Genomic DNA, 18,202 nt, shown 5'->3' with positions numbered 1-18,202 from the left:
TAAAGTTCAGGAGTTGTACGTCCTTTTCTCTTGGTTCACTTGTGTTTTTAGTTCAGGACAGAATTTAATTATTGGTCAGAAATAGTTTCTCCAGAGTTGTTCAATCTCCATTTGGTCACAGTGTTATAGCTTTGGTCAGTGTCATGCTGTCAGAGGTCATAGTGTGTCCCACAAATATACACAATCAATAATACAAAAAACAATGACTCCCTGCTGCCACACAGATGATCTGTGGAGAGGTGAAGGGGTCACACTAATTTAAAGTTGGCACCACAGAAGAATAAAAACAAGGTAGAGGGTATTTGCTATGCTATTTCAGGCTATCAGACGTCAGTAATGCAACAGAAGCAACTTGAACTATTGATCCGTTTATATTCAAGAATTTCATATAAGTGTATTTTTATATTGTGCAACAGGAAACGTTCTGCAGGGTCTCTGCAGCAGGCTGACAGTAGTTTTTATTTCTGTGCTCATTTACTTGTTGCCATGTTGACAGAGAGGCTGTGGTTTCCTTGTTGCATAACGTTTTTTTTTTCTTGTTTCCTCGCTGTGGCGCAGATCTTTTTCTCTGTGTGAAGTTTGATAAGTGACAGTTTTCAGTTATTTTATTGTAAAAATCAGAAAGTGAAACTGCTGCTGACAAATTTTGGGAGTGGAAAATATACCAAAACTTTCTGAAAATACAGAGAATAAATGAGAATAAATCATAAAATTACTACAAATGTGTACTTTTGATATTATATAATTTGCATACATTTAACGTTTTGAGGGAAAGACACATTTATTTTAAATGTCCAACCCTGACTTTGCACCAATTCAGTAGAAAGGTGCAATCGGTTGAAAATTGAAAGTTGTTGAGACATAATTTTCTCTAGTACTTTTGAGAAGAATGAAAGATTAGAGGCTGATGGATAATTATTCAGACTCCCTGGATCAAGGTGATAAATTAACAATATGAGCATTGTGTGTCCCAGAAAAGGTCAGAGGTCTTTGAAAAGTTTTGCAGGTAAACAGTCAAATAGGTAGTTGGTTTAGAAGCTGACACGATCAAAGTCAAAGATTCAAGAAAGAAAGTCTTAAAAGCTGTAAAAACACTGACTATCTGTGACTCTTTGTTCATATTATATATTTGGTGAGACAGGATCTGCAGAAACAGGTGTGATGTTACCGCTAAATATGTTTTTAAGTCTTGTAACGGTTGCATGCTCTCCGCCTTTTCACTTCCTATATGAAGAATTGTTTTTCCTTTTTTGGTTGCAGCAGTTTTTTATTTCACTTCCTCTTCACTGTGGCGCAGATGTTTTCTCCGTGTGCAGTTTGGTAAGTTACAGTTTTCAGTTATTTTACAGTAAAAAGTGTAAAAATCAGAAAGTGAAGCTTCTGTTATTGTTGAGAAGAGTCTCTGCTAACAGGATCATCAGGTGCTCTAACAACAGTACAGCTGGTTAGTACTGTGTTAACATGTTTGATGCTGCAGCTTCATGCTCAGCTCTGTTTGTCTCTGTGCTGTTTACAGCTTGGATTGAGTGTGTGTGCTTTAGTTTGATAGTTTTCATGATGAATATGTGAAAGTGTGTTTCATGGAGGTTGTTTTAACAATAACAAGCAGCATCAGTGGAGCTCTGAGCTGCAGGAGATCCAGGTGATAGTCTGAGCCCAAACTCACCTGAACTCACCAACAGACAAGAATCAGATTTTATTATCGACTAGACACAGCGATGTGCTCAACATCGATTCAGACTTTAGTTAACTTGTTGTAATCTTAGCTTAATGTCAAATCATTTTCTGCCTACAGTTACATTTTCTTTCTGAATCTGACAAATTTCATGTGGGTCAGTGTGACTTGAAGGTTCTGTAGTATTGTGAAGCAATTTACATGTAATAATATCTTTTACTGCTAATGAGTGAATAGTAATTACGTAACTTAAAAAATGAGAGATTTCTCAACTTTCTTGGTTGCCTGTAACAGCATGTGCATAGAAAACAAGCTCCAGAACAAAAGCAGAGTATAACTTACCCCTTTAGTTTTTTCTGTTGGTAGTCCAAAGGTAGTAATGACAATGAATCTGCAGTGTGTTGCTTCTGAATCACAGCGCTTTACATCCCGTTTTCATCCCTTTGCTCCATGGACACCCACAGGCTGTTGGTCCCAAGACACAGTTCACTGGGCCTGCCCATGGTTAGAAAACTGCTGAGTAAAAGAAGCTGGTGGTTTGAGGGTTGGGTCAGATTCAGGTGGTTGAATTAGGCATATTGTTGCTGGAGGGGCGGTGCGTATCCACCCTCACCAGTCAGCAGCCACAGTGGAGCAGAAGCGTGTTTCAGTATGTGAGCGTTCAGTAGTGGTTAGATAGAGGGAGGGCATCACTTGCAACAGTTTGGCACAACGAGCATTTGCATGAGCATACAAGCTTAACGGCCACAGGTGTCACTAATGAGAAGACATTTCTGATTCCAACATACAGAACCTTTAAACAAACTACACATGAAACACAAGAGTTAATGTTGCAATTAACAAAACAAACTGAAGTTGTCTCATTAAAAGATTAAGATATGCACAGACTCGGTTTAAAAAGGAAAAGGGGCTTTTAAGATATGGCTCATCCTTTCTGTATTAATGTAACAGGTGGAGGTAGAACCAAGTTGAAGTACAAGACACCACAGGTGGCAGGTATGAAGGGCAACAGGAGGAATGCAGCAACGTTCTGTTCAGTCTGTGTTTTACTTTGGGTCAGTGTCATGCTGTCAGAGGTTATAGTGTGTCCCACAAATATACACAATCAATATTACACACACACAACAATGACTTCCCTGCTGCCACACAGCTGATCTGTGGAGAGGTGAAGGGGGTCACATTAATTTAAAGTTGGCACCATAGAAGAATAAAAACAAGAGGGGCTTCCAGACCACAGTGTACCTGATCCAGGTATTAACTATAATCTGACTGTACAGACAGTCTGATGTGGTTACACTCACAGGAAGGTTGGACAGTAAAATCTACGGTGGCCCTGAAGGGCAAACGACACCAACAAAAAGGAAAACACAACGACATTAACAAAAACACAACGACAAAAAGGAAAACACAACGGCAAAAAGGAAAACACAACGACATTAACAAAAACACAACGACATTAACAAAAACACAACGACATTAACAAAAACACAACGACAAAAAGGAAAACACAACGACATTAACAAAAACACAACGGCAAAAAGGAAAACACAACGACATTAACAAAAACACAACGACAAAAAGGAAAACACAACGACAAAAAGGAAAACACAACGACAAAAAGGAAAACACAACGACAAGAAGGAAAACACAACGACAAGAAGAAAAACACAACGGCAAAAAGGAAAACACAACGACAAAAAGGAAAACACAACGGCAAAAAGGAAAACACAACGACAAAAAGGAAAACACAACGACAAGAAGAAAAACACAACGACAAAAAGGAAAACACAACGACAAGAAGGAAAACACAACGACAAGAAGAAAAACACAACGACAAAAAGGAAAACACAACGACAAGAAGGAAAACACAACGACAAGAAGAAAAACACAACGACAAAAAGGAAAACACAACGACAAGAAGAAAAACACAACGACATTAACAAAAACACAACGACATTAACAAAAACACAACGACATTAACAAAAACACAACGACAAGAAGAAAAACACAACGACATTAACTCCTAACGGAAAGGGTTGGTACCTGCTATGACAAGGATAATTGCTGATTGGACAAAAGCACGTCCGTCTTTTTAACAGGTGGGAAAGGCTGCTTTACGCCATACCAGGCAATCAATTTCATATTTGGTCATATTGCTTTCCTCGCTCCACTACCCACTATCCATTCAGTCTAAACTTCTTCATATCAACAAGTGATGTGATGAATGATTTTATAACTGAGTATGCCAATATGTGTGGATATCCTATATGCCACACGTTACTCCGCTCGACTTCAAATTGTTTTATTTTACACACTGTTGCCCCAACATGATTTACAACACACGGACTGATGGACATAAACGTGTCTAAAACATCAAATGCGTGATTTTCCTAGACCATCTTTACCAGACGTGATCTTTGATCATCGTGAAATGTTTTTCAGAGGTGCAACAAGCTGGACCTGTAAGGTGCTAAAGTGTTATCATTGCAATAACAGTGGTCACAAGTTAATTTGGCCATGGTGTGTTGACAGTCGTGGCTATGCAAACGTCATTTTTAATTCAACAGTAATTGTATCACTTTATGACAAATGCTTGTTGTATAGCTACGTGGCCTAATGGTAAATCATTAGGCTGGGACTTTTTTGCAGTTGGTTCAAATCCCGTGTCGGGTGACTTTTTATTTATTTTTATTTGAACATGTAAATACAGAAAATGGTGTCCGGTATTTCGGATCCTACAATTGTACTTCACAACATGGCATCATGCTTGGATTAAGCAGGTGGAGATCATCAGATATATATATATGGACGTGCATTCACTAAACTACCTGGTATGGCGTAAAGCAGCCTTTCCCACCTGTTAAAAAGACGGACGTGCTTTTGTCCAATCAGCAATTATCCTTGTCATAGCAGGTACCAACCCTTTCCGTTAGGAGTTAATGTCGTTGTGTTTTTCTTCTTGTCGTTGTGTTTTTGTTAATGTCGTTGTGTTTTCCTTTTTGTCGTTGTGTTTTCCTTTTTGTCGTTGTGTTTTTGTTAATGTCGTTGTGTTTTCCTTTTTGTCGTTGTGTTTTTGTTAATGTCGTTGTGTTTTTCTTTTTGTCGTTGTGTTTTCCTTTTTGTTGGTGTCGTTTGCCCTTCAGGGCCACCGTAAAAATCAGCAGCACTGAAAGAACTTTGTAACTTTTCTGAAAACAAAACACAGACTTGTGTCCAGCAGCTCTTCTGACTGTTTTTACTTCAGTGCCACTCTGAGTTTGCTGCCACCTGCTGGTGAAGCTGATCAGGATCAAACCAAACCTCCCTGAACACATCTGAACCAGACACACTTCTAACATCTCAGTTTTGTCACTGAGAAATTATTATAATGAAGTTTCATTCAGTATCAGCTGTTATTTCAGGCTTATCAGATGTCAGTAATGCAACAGAAGCAACTTTAACTGTTGATCCGTTTATATTCAACAATTTCATATAAGTGTATTTTTACACTGTGCAGCAGGAAACTTTCTGCAGGGTCTCTGCAGCATCTGTGTTGATGGTCTCTTAAAACTGGAACAGTCCTTGCTACAAAAATGTACATAGTTGATATTTTGATCAAAGTATTTTATTAAATGTTCATATTGAAATGATCCTTTTGAAGTATTTAAAGAGGTTTGGAGTCAGATGCAACATGGAGGATGTTTCTTACACTTTGTGCTGCTGTATCACTGCTGTCTGATTCTGATCCAGTTCATAAATGTGTACGTTAGTATATGTTCAAGCTTCAGGACCCTGTTTCAGAAAGACGGACTAGTGAAAACTCTGAGTTTTCTTAATCCTCTCTGAAGCAGCAGGTGACAGTAGTTTTTTTTCTGTGCTCATTTCCTGGTTTCATGGTTGCAGAGGGTTTTTTTTTCTTGTTTCCTCGCTGTGGCGCAGATCTTTTTCTCTGTGTGAAGTTTGATAAGTGACAGTTTTCAGTTATTTTATTGTAAAAATAAGAAAGTTAAACTGCTGCTGACAAATTTTGGGAGAGGAAAATATACCAAAACTTTCTGAAAATACAAAAAGAAAATTAATCAGAAAATGACCACAAATGTGTACTTTTGATATTATATCATCTGCATACATTTAAAGTTTTGGGGGAAAGACACATTAATTTCAAGATGTTTCCCAACTCTGACTTTACACCAATTCAGTAGAAAGGTGCAATGAGTTGAAAGTTGTTGAGACAAGGGAAACTTCCACTGAGTAATAGATGCAGGGGAATACCAGACAGACAGAAACCGGGGGTGCAGAGGCTGAACTCGTGGTCAGGGACAGAAAGCTGAGGTGTTTATCAGGGCACAGCAGAGTCATAACCACGAAGTCAAACCGATGGTGAGTGCTGGAGAACCGTGCATGAGAACAAAGAACAATCTGGCAGTGAGTGGGTGAACATGAGAGGCTGAAATAGTGACTAGACTGATGATGAGGTGTGTGTGGCAGACAGTCAGAGTGGAGCAGAGGTAGAGTGAGTGGAAATGAATCAGAGCAGCAGGTAAGGAGGACAGCAAACTGTGACAGTTCAGGGTGGAAAATTAATTTTGTAACAGGAATTAAGTTGAAGTTTTAAATGCAAAGTTCACACTTCAGTCAACATTTAAATACTTTAGTTCACACTGCTACCAATATATTATAAAACCATTCATAGAAAGAAACAGTTCAGTGTGGTACATTCATTTCATAAATCAATATACTGAATATAAACCTTCAAATATCTCTTCTCATGTTTCAACATTCAGCTTCTTCAGTGTAACCGTCTCAAACTATTTACACATCTGTCACTGGAATAAAGTTCAGGAGTTGTACGTCCTTTTCTCTTGATTCACTTGTGTTTTTAGTTCAGGACATAATTTAGTTATTGGTTAGAAATTGTTTCTCCAGAGTTGTTCAATCTCCATTTGGTCACAGAGTTTTAGTTTTGGCCAGTGTCATGCTGTCAGAGGTCATAGTGTGTCCCACAAATATACACAATCAATAATACAACAAACAATGACTCCCTGCTGCCACACAGATGATCTGTGGAGAGGTGAAGGGGGTCACATTAATTTAAAGCATACCCTGATTTATCACCTATTTTACTCTTAATGGGACCATAATTTACCAAATGTATATCATGCTGTATTGAGGAAGACCTGAAACTAGCAGTGGAGACCATAAACTCATCAGGAAAGTGTTTACTGAGGTAATAAATCAAGTGAGAAGTAGGGTCATTTTCTCATACACTTCCATATTATTGAACTTGTTCTTTTATAACCAGAGAAGTTGCACTCTGTTGGCCTTTAGATAGAATGCAGGTTTAAGACACTTCTGCATTGGCTTCTCTTTTCAGACCAGGAGCTATCCACTTTGTCATCTTACTGCCAGACTCTGGAAAAGAAAAGAAAAAAAAAATCAGACGTTTGCAGCAACTTTACAATACACTGACATCTACGGACATTTTAACATTATAGGGAACAAGATTATACAAAATGTCGGCTGTGGCTTCCTGCTTGCAACAGTTTTTTTAATTTCACTTCCTCTTCACTATGGCGCAGTTGTTTTCTCTGTGTGAAGTTTGGTGAGTGACAGTTTTCAGTTATTTTACAGTAAAAAGTGTAAAAAGCAGAAAGTAAAGCTGCTGTTAGTGTTGAGAAGAGCTCATCTCTCTGCTAACAGGATCATCAGGTGCTCTAACAACAGTACAGCTGGTTAGTACTGTGTTAACATGTTTGATGCTGCAGCTTCATGCTCAGTTTGTCTCTGTGCTGTTTACAGCTTGGATTGAGTGTGTTGTGTGTTTCTCAGCAGACTGTGACAGTTCAGGGTGGAAATTTACTTTTCTAACACAGGAATTAAGTTGAAGTTTTAAAGGCAAAGTTCACACTTCAGTCACTACATTTAAATACTTTAGTTCACACTGCTACCAATATATTATAAAACCATTCATAGAAAGAAACAGTTCAGTGTGGTACATTCATTTCATAAATCTATATACTGAACATAAACCTTCAAATATCTCTTCTCATGTTTCAACATTCAGCTTCTTCAATGTAACCATCTCAAACTATTTACACGTGTCAGTGGAATAAAGTTCAGGAGTTGTACGTCCTTTTCTCTTGGTTCACTTGTGTTTTTAGTTCAGGACAGAATTTAGTTATTGGTCAGAAATAGTTTCTCCAGAGTTGTTCAATCTCCATTTGGTCACAGTGTTTTAGTTTTGGTCAGTGTCATGCTGTCAGAGGTCATAGTGTGTCCCACAAATATACACAATAAATAATGTAAAAAAAACAATGACTCCCTGCTGCCACACAGATGAACTGTGGAGAGGTGAAGGGGTCACATTAATTTAAAGTTGGCACCACAGAAGAATAAAGACAAGGTAGAGGGTATTTGCTATGCTATTTCAGGCTATCAGACGTCAGTAATGCAACAGAAGCAACTTGAACTATTGATCCGTTTATATTCAAGAGTTTCATATAAGTGTATTTTTATACTGTGCAACAGGAAACGTTCTGCAGGGTCTCTGCAGCAGCAGCTAACAGTAGTTTTTATTTCTGTGCTCATTTCCTGGTTTCATGGTTGCAGAGGGTTTTTTTTCTTGTCTCCTCGCTGTGGCGCAGATCTTTTTCTCTGTGTGAAGTTTGATAAGTGACAGTTTTCAGTTATTTTATTGTAAAAATCAGAAAGTGAAACTGCTGCTGGGAGAGGAAAATATGCCAAAACGTTCTGAGAATGAGAATTAATCATAAAATTACTACAAATGTGTACTTTGGATATTATATAATTTGCATACATTTCAAGTTTTGGGGAAAAGACACATTTATTTTAAATGTCCAACCCTGATTTGGGACCAATTCAGTAGAAAGGTGCAATCGGTTGAGAATTGAAAGTTATTGAGACATAATTCTGTCAGGTACTTTTGAGAAGAATTAAAGATTAGAGGCTGATGGATAATAATTCAGACTCCCTGGATCAAGGTAAATTAACAATATGAGCATTGTGTGTCCCAGAAAAGGCCAGGGGACTTTAAAAAGTTTTGCAGGTAAACAGTCAAATAGGTAGTTGGTTTAGAAGCTGACACGATCAAAGTCAAAGATTCAAGAAAGAAAGTCTTAAAAACTGTAAAAACACTGACTATCTGTGACTCTTTGTTCATATTATATATTTGGTGAGACAGGATCTGCAGAAACAGGTGTGATGTTACTGCTAAATATGTTTTAAAGTCTTATAACGGTTGTGCTCTCTCCGCCTTTTCACTTCCTATATGAAGATTTTTTTTCCTTTTTTGGTTGCAGCAGTTTTTTATTTCACTTCCTGTTCACTGTGGCGCAGTTGTTTTCTCCGTGTGAAGTTTGGTAAGTGACAGTTTTCAGTTATTTTACAGTAAAAAGTGTAAAAATCAGAAAGTGAAGCTGCTGTTAGTGTTGAGAAGAGCTCATCTCTCTGCTAACAGGATCATCAGGTGCTCTAACAACAGTACAGCTGGTTAGTACTGTGTTAACATGTTTGATGCTGCAGCTTCATGTTCAGCTCTGTTTGTTTCTGTGCTGTTTGCAGCTTGGATTGAGTGTGTGTGCTTTAGTTTGATAGTTTTCATGATGAATATGTGAAAGTGTGTTACATGGAGGTTGCTTTGACAATAACAAGCAGCAACAGTGGAGCTCTGAGCTGCAGGAGATCCAGGTGATAGTCTGAGCCCAAACTCACCTGGACTCACCAACAGACAAGAATCAGATTTTATTATCGACTAGATACAGCGATGTGCTCGACATAGATTCAGACTTTAGTTAACTTGTTGTAATCTTAGCTTAATGTCAAATCATTTTCTGCCTGCAGTTACATTTTCTTTCTGAATCTGACAAATTTCATGTGGGTCAGTGTGACTTAAAGGTTCTGTAGTATTGTGAAGCAATTTACATGTAATAATATTTTTTACTGCTAATGAGTGAATAGTAATTACGTAACTTAAAAAATGAGAGATTTCTCAACTTTCTTGGTTGCCTGTAACAGCCTGTGTATAGAAAACAAGCTCCAGAACAAAAGCAGAGTATAACTTACCCCTTTAGTTTTTTCTGTTGGTAGTCCAAAGGTAGTAATGACAATGAATCTGCAGTGTGTTGCTTCTGAATCACAGCGCCTTGCATCCCGTTTTCATCCTTTTGCTCCATGGACGCACCCACAGCCTGTTGGTCCCAAGACACAGTTCACTGGGCCTGCCCATGGTTAGAAAACTGCTTAGTAAAAGAAGCTGGTGGTTTGAGGGTTGGGTCAGATTCAGGTGGTTGAATTAGGCATATTGTTGCTGGAGGGGCGGTGCGTATCCACCCTCACCAGTCAGCAGCCACAGTGGATCAGAAGCGTGTTTCAGTGTGTGGGCGTTCAGCAGTGGTTAGATAGAGGGAGGGCATCACCTGCAACAGTTTGGCACTACGAGCATTTGCATGAGCATTCAAGCTTAATGGCCACAGGTGTCACTAATGAGAAGGCATTTCTGATTCCAACATACAGACCCTTTAAACAAACTACACATGAAACACAAAAGTTAATGTTGCAATTAACAAAACAAACTGCAGTTGTCTCCTTAAAAGATTAAAATATGCACAGACTTGGTTTAAAAAGGAAAAGGGGCTTTTAAGATGTGGCTCATCCTTTCTGTATTAATGTAACAGGTGGAGGTAGAACCAAGTTGAAGTACGAGACACCACTAGTGGCAGGTATGAAGGGCAACAGGAGGAACGCAGCAAAGTTCTGTTCAGTCAGTATTTTAGTTTTGGTCAGTGTCTTGCTGTCAGAGGTCATAGTGTGTCCCACAAATATACACAATCAATAATACACACACACAACAATGACTCTCTGCTGCCACACAGCTGATCTGTGGAGAGGTGAAGGGGGTCACATTTATTTAAAGTTGGCACCACAGAAGAACAAAAATAAGAGGGGCTTCCAGACCACAGTGTACCTGATCCAGGTATTAACTATAATCTGACTGTACAGACAGTCTGATGTGGTTACACTCACAGGTCAGACAGTAAAATCAGCAGCATTGAAAGAACTTTTAAACTTTTCTGAAAACAAAACACAGACTTGTGGTCCAGCAGCTCTTTTGTTTTTACTTCAGTGTCACTCTGAGTTTGCTGCCACCTGCTGGTGAAGCTGATCAGGATCAAACCAAACCTCCCTGATCACATCTGAACCAGACACACTTCTAACATGTCAGTTTTGTCACTGAGGAATTATTATAATGAAGTTTCATTCAGTATCAGCTGCTATTCCTGTCTCATCAGACATCAGTAATGCAACAGAAGCAACTTTAACTGTTGATCCATTTATATTCAACAATTTCATATAAGTGCATTTTTATACTGTGCAACAGGAAATGTACTGCAGGATCTCTTCAGCAGGCTGACAGTAGTTTTTATTTCTGTGCTCATTTACTTGTTGCCATGGTGATGGACATGGTGTGGTTTTCTGGTTATCATGATGACAGACATGCTGTGGTTTCCTGTTCAGTTTTTTTGTATTTATTTTCTCTTTGCTATAACGCATGTTTTTTCTGTGTGAAGTTTGGTAAGTGACAGTTATCTTACTGCTCAGCTCTGTTTGTTTCTGTGCTGTTTACAGCTTGGATTGAGTGTGTGTTAGTTTGATAGTTTTCATGATGAATATGTGAAAGTGAGTTATGTGAAGGCTGTTTAATATTTTAAGTGTTGATGGTCTCTTAAAACTGGAACAGTCTTTGCTACAAAAATATACACAGTTGATATTTTGATCAAAGTATTTTATTAAATGTTCATATTGAAATGATCCTTTTGAAGTATTTAAAGAGGTTTGGAGTCAGATGCAACATGGAAGATATTTCTTACACTTTGTGCTGCTGTATCACTGCTGTCTGATTTCTGATCCAGTTCATAAATGTGTGTATGTTAGTATATGTTCAAGCTTCAGGACCCTGTTTCAGAAAGACGGACTAGTGAAAACTCTGAGTTTTCTTAATCCTCTCTGAAGCAGCAGGTGACTGTAGTTTTTTTCTGTGCTCATTTCCTGGTTTCATGGTTGCAGAGGGTTTTTTTTCTTTTCTTCTCGCTGTGGCGCAGATCTTTTTCTCGGTCTGAAGTTTGATAAGTGACAGTTTTCAGTTATTTTATTATAAAAATCAGAAAGTGAAACTGCTGCTGACAAATTTTGGGAGAGGAAAATATGCCAAAACTTTCTGAAAATACAAAATGAGAATTATGTGTACTTTGGATATTATATAATTTGCATACATTTCAAGTTTTGGGGGAAAGACACATTTATTTTAAAATGATTCCAAGCCTGACTTTACACCAATTCAGTAGAAAGGTGCAATGAGTTGAAAGTTGAAAGTTATTGAGACATAATTCTCTCAAGTACTTTTGAGAAGAATGAAAGATTAGAGACTGATGGATAATTATTCAGACTCCCTGGATCAAGGTGATAAATTAACAATATGAGCATGGTGTGTCCCAGAAAAGGCCAGAGGTCTGTGAAAAGTCAAATAGGTAGTTGGTTTAGAAGCTGACACGATCAAAGTCAAAGATTCAAGAAAGAAAGTCTTAAAAACTGTAAAAACACTGACTATGTGAGACTGTGACTCTTTGTTCATATTATATATTTGGTGAGACAGGACAAACACTGTTAGTGTTTTTTTTTCCTTTTTCAGTTGTAGCAGTGTTTAAATTTCACTTCCTCTTCACTGTGACGCAGATGTTTTCTCCGCGTGCAGTTTGATAAGTTACAGTTTTTTCAGTTATTTTTCTGTAAAAAGTGTAAACAGTAGAAAGTGAAGCCGTCCAGTTTCTGGACAGAGACCTCAGATGTTGTACCTGGAATCTGATGGAGCCACTCTCCCAGTTTGTGGCTCACAGCTCCCAGTGCTCCCATTACCACTGGCACCACTGCTGCCTTTACTCCCCACATCTTCTTTAGCCCTGCTGTTGCTCGGGATCGCTGCGTCTACCACTACCGCCTTCTATTTATTTGTTTTTTCCTGATTAACCTCATGTACCAACAAAATTGATAATATAACCTCTGCTAACTCTCTGTCAGAGGTAATAGGCCTAATATCTAATAATGGTTCTATCCATACCTGGATATAATTTGTATGGTACCAGACCAGCAGATTGGGCATCGTCTTTTTGTTTTTGCTCAGCCTCCTTATGACTTTCAGAGTGAGTTGTTTTTAAATGTTTAAACAGGTTACTGATATTGTTGCTGTGTGGCACATTCTGTTCATAAATAGTTCATCTTGCTGTAGTTCTAGCTACAGATGAAAAGTAGCACAGCACTGCGTTACATATCCTTTCAATTTTTGGGTGGAGTTGTAAACGCAGCATGGTGTGTGTGTGTGTGTGTGTGTGCTGCAGTCCTGAGAATCCAACAGTCATGTGACACGGACCAGCTTATCTCTGGGTTGTTTGGGCGCAAACATTATACCAAAGTACTGAAAACGTTAGGAAGTGATGCAGCCACCCCCGTTTTTTATATATAGTATTGGTATCGATTTAAAAAAAAAAAAGAATAGATACCAAATGAGTAGCTTGTATGTATCGAAGTATCGATCCTACATCCCTACTTCTCCTCATGCCAGAGTCCTAACCGGCGAGGTTGTACAAAATCAGCTGGCTCTCCTGGATGCAGTGAAGGAAAATAGGACAGAAAACATTAATGAAACACTGAAGTTATTGGATGCCCTCGTAAATAAATAAGTGCATGATGGAGTTTGTGTGTGTCATGTGCTCCAGAAAAATTAACCCATGAGGAAGAGAGAATTATTTCAGAAATGTATTCATTACATAATAAGGCACTTTGACTCACCATCATTAAAGATGCTGCATTGAGGCGTACAGCACTGCAGCCCTGTCATCATTTGTGTGTATGCATGATCTGAGGAAGTTCTACATTAGTTTGCAGAGTACGAACAAATTTAGGTAAGAACATGTTGATTAATCCCAGAATGAGGCCCAGTGTCTTGAGTCTTCTCTCTCTCTCTCTCTCTCTCTCTCTCTCTCTCTCTCTCTCTCTCTCTCTCTCTCTCTCTCTCCCCCACTTCCTCTTTGAATGAATTTTCCCTTTATTGTTGAAACAGTCTTTTACTTTCACTTCGTCCTCGCTGTGACAGACGTTTTCTTTGTGTGAAGTTTGGTAAGTGACAGTTTTCAGTTATTTTACAGTAAAAAATGTAAAAAACAGAAAGTGAAGCTGCTGTTAGTGTTGAGAAGAGCTCATCTCTCTGCTAACAGGATCATCAGGTGCTCTAACAACATTATAGCTGGTTAGCACTGTGCTAACATGCTAACACCACGTGTCTCATCAACAGTTCACTGACAGTTTTACGGCTGTTTGATGCTACAGCTTCATGCTCAGCTCTGTTTCTCTGTGCTGTGTACAGCTTGGATTGAGTGTGTATTAGTTTGATAGTTTTCATGGTGAATATGTGAAAGTGAGTTATGTGAAGGTTGTTTTGATGTGAAAACAACATTGGTGGACTGTTGGAACTGCAGCAGTCTTTACTACAAACATGTACAGAGTTGATGTTTTGATCAAATTATTTCATTCGATTTATCAAATTGAACTTTTCCTCTCAGAGTTGAGCTGAGAGACGTCAGAGGGGATAAAGAGGAACACGTGGATATTTTCAGTCATGTGAAACAGACGAGACATATGTACAGAGTTTATGTTTTGTTTGAAGTATTTTATTAAATATTTATATTGAAATGATCCATTTGAAGCATTTAAAGATTGCATTTTATTGTCAGATCCAACATGGAGGATGTTTCTAACAGTGCTGTCTGATTTCTGATTCAGTTACTAAGTGTGTGTGTGAGCTCAATGTTCAAGCTTCAGTTTCAGAACGCTGGATCAGTGATTGTGTCTAAAAACCAAAGACCAAGTTCGATGACTTGACTCAATAGACTCAGATCTTACTTTATCCAATCATATCAAAGCAATCACTGAAACAGTCTTTGATGATCTTAAAAATATAACCTGACTCAATAATTTAGTCACAAAATGACCAAGAGAACAGAGCATTGTTCCTCCAGCTGTCAGTAGAAGGCTTTGACAGTGAAGTGATGAAGTGGGAATGTTGGGTCTCTTTAAAATTAAAACCATAAGAGTTCGGTTTAGAACCTGCTCTATGTGTGAAGAGCCTTGAGATAACTTTGTTGTGATTTGGCACTGTACAAATAAAGATTGATTGATTGATTGAGTGACAGCAGCCTCACATCAGATGGACTGATGAAGGAGAATCAGCAGCATCTTCTCTCTCTGTGTTTCCTCCACAGCCGAAGCTACAAAGTCTCTGTGACTGGATGTGAATTCAGCAGCTGAACATCTTCCATGTTGTAGTGAGTGAGTGCAGCTCTCCCAGCAGCTGTTTCTCTGCTATGGATCAGTGTGAGGACAGAGAGGGGGGAGACCCTCCCTCTAAAAGCTCTCTGTGTGGGGAACATGACAGCCAGACCAAAGCTCAGAGGTGAGATGAGGATCTCTAACTGTCCATCACTGTTCTCCACTCACATCACTCCACCATCATTATTCACACTCACTGTCACATCTGACACTCAACTACTGAATAATAAGTCACAGTAACTCAGAATGAACTACTAACTTTGTGAGTTAACAAAGAGCTCAACCACTGATTAGTCAACTAATCAACTAAGATGAGACAGCATCTTTCATCAGATGACATTTTGATGAACAGGAGAACGTTTCTCATCCACTGTCTTCTTACTGATTTTCATTCTGCTTCTAAAACTTCAGCTGCTGACAGTCTGCTCAAAATTCATCTTTTTAAACTCTTTGATTTGTTGTTTATTTGTATCAGGATGCAGCAGCAGAGAGCAGACTCTCCTGAACCCAGCTGTGTGTCCATGAAGAGTGACCGGTCTAAGGGTCAAGGTGTTAAGTTTAAAGATGGACAACCTGCTGATGGAAGGTAAGAATTTAAAAGTGAAGTTTGTTATTATCTGACTCTCCTGAGAAGAGGAATCAATATATAGTTTCAGCAGTGACATCACAGTGTACACCTGTGCAACAGTCACACGTCAAAGAGTTCAGTTTTATAAGACACCAACATGGTCACTATATCAATATGTGTGTAATTAAAATTTAGCATTAGCATCAGCATTAACACAGTTAACCATAGACTGTAAAGGCACCGTGCTAACCAAGCTAGGAGCTAGCATTATGGTCAGCTCCACCATCTCGTCCAAATATGGTCAGTTCTGGCTCCAAAAATCAAAGATGGCACCATTCAAATCCAAGATAGTGATGTTAAATTGGCAAACTCGTTGCTTCAAAGACCACAAACCACTGGGTGACATCACAGTGACCACATCCAATGTTTGGTTTTTACAGTCTATGTTTATACCAGTTTAATATCAGGCTTTTCTGTCTATTTCTTCTTCTCCCCCCTCCTCTCTTCTAAACAATCCAAACAAAATGTTTATGATGCCATTCAAATCAAAACATGTTATGAAATTGATGAATGAACTGTTTTATTTGTATCAGGATGCAGCAGCAGAGAGCAGACTCTCCTGAACCCAGCTGTGTGTCCATGAAGAGTGACCGGTCTAAGGGTCAAGGTGTTAAGTTTAAAGATGGACAAGCTGCTGATGGAAGGTAAGAATTTAAAAGTGAAGTTTGTTATTATGTGACTCTCCTGAGAAGAGGAATCAATATATAGTTTGAGCAGTGACATCACAGTGTACACCTGTGCAACAGTCACATGTCAAAGAGTTCAGTGTTATAAGACACCAACATGGTCACTATACCAATATGTGTGTGTAACTTTGAAAACATCACATCAATAATCAGAGCAGCAGCTAACTTGGATGTGTCTGTCTTGAGCTAACTGCAAAGATGGACCCTGCTGAGCAAAGGTCAGAATATTGATCTCAGGATTGATAAACTGTCTGAACAGATTTATAACTGACAGAAAGGATTGTTAGACACAAGAATGGTTTTCATTTATAGAAGAAGAGAAAAAAATCTAAAATGTCTCATTAAAGACAAATCAAAGAAAGAAAGAAAATGAGATATAATGCATGTTATGTATACATGTTTCCTTTTCATATCAGTGTTTACTGTGTCATAATTAATAGAAAAACCTTTGATAAAGAGACAATGAATGGTTTCTCAGCCACATTAAAATCAAATCAGAACACAGGAAACAAAGTGAAAAGGTGTGTTACATTTCAGTGTTTGTTGTCTTGTCTGTTCTTTCATGCAGCACAATCCATCTCATTAAAACTGCAAACAGTCCCTCACAAATGGAGCTACACATACAGTCAATAGTACTGTCCCTCAGACACAGGAAACACTTTGATTGTCAAAGGCTGTCTGTCATGTTTGACTTCACCTCTGCTGCTGTTGATAAGCTCCGCCCATGGCTCTGCCTCCAAGCTGTGATTGGACAGCTGATCATTGTTCAGTTTGACAGGAACATCTTCATCTCAGAAAGACTCATCTTCCTCTCTCACAGAGCTTCTTATTCAGTGTTGGTGTTGCGTCCTTAAATCAGACAGAATAGCAAGGGAAGAGGGATAAAAACACAGTACAGTACACTGCTCTCGTCTTCACTCGTGTGTATTAAGTGAGGGAGAGAAGTGACTTCCCTCTACTGGAGCCTTAAGGCATTACTAACAAATCGATGCACAATCAACCTGGAATCTGTCACTTACTTATATTATCTGAACTAATAACTTTATCAGCATAACCAAGATGAAAATTAAATGATATTCTATGAAAAATGCAAAACACAATATATCTCTTAACTGTCAAATGAAAGAAAATCAAATAGTTTTTAAATTCTTAAATACCACAATGGCAGGCGTTTGCTGCCCTCTGCAGGACAACACTGACATGTAATACACCTTCTCACTTTGTTTTCTGTGGTCTGATTTATTTTTTCTTTTTCACTTTGTTTTTATCTTACTTATTTTAACACACAGTACGTTGATATAACTACAATATTAATCCAGCTGATCCCAACCCTTTATAGCTCACCTTCATGTTCTGCTCCATCAGACACAGCTCAGTGGATATTTTGGCTGTAACATTTTGATAGTCTAAAAATATCTTGTTCAGTGTTTGATTGTAATAAAACATCTTCTAATGAGTCATATGTTCAGTTTTTCTGGTAAGTACATTTTGTTTAAATAGTTTAAGGAATTTTTTCACTGATAAAATTTAGCATTAGCATCAGCATTGCCACAGTTAACCATCTACTGTAAAGGCACTGTGCTAACCAAGCTAGGAGCTAGCATTATGGTCAGACCCACCATGTTGTCCAAATATGGTCAGTTCTGGCTCCAAAAATCAAAGATAGCGACATTCAAATCTAAAATAGTGATGTTAAATTGCCAAACTCAAGGCTTCAAACACCACAAACCACTGGGTGACTACATCCAATGTTTGGTTTTTACAGTCTATGTTTATACCAGTTTAATATCAGGCTTTTCTGTCTATTTCTTCTTCTCCCCCCTCCTCTCTTCTAAACAA

At 38.4% G+C, this 18,202-nt stretch overlaps 1 long non-coding RNA gene across 1 annotated transcript; it reads left to right on the top strand.

Moving 5' to 3' along the window:
- The first annotated feature begins 1,038 nt into the window (after positions 1-1,038).
- Positions 1,039-15,065, top strand: LOC128359902 (uncharacterized). The gene is made up of 3 exons (XR_008321472.1): positions 1,039-1,156; positions 1,261-1,320; positions 14,983-15,065. It is a non-coding gene; the product is annotated as an uncharacterized LOC128359902 (long non-coding RNA).
- The last annotated feature ends 3,137 nt before the right edge of the window (positions 15,066-18,202 follow it).

Source organism: Scomber japonicus, chromosome 1, assembly GCF_027409825.1.
Source record: "Scomber japonicus isolate fScoJap1 chromosome 1, fScoJap1.pri, whole genome shotgun sequence".
NCBI classification, from domain to species: Eukaryota; Metazoa; Chordata; class Actinopteri; order Scombriformes; family Scombridae; genus Scomber; species Scomber japonicus.
Note: the sequence above shows the minus strand (reverse complement) of the source record. Positions and strands in the feature narration are given on the sequence as shown.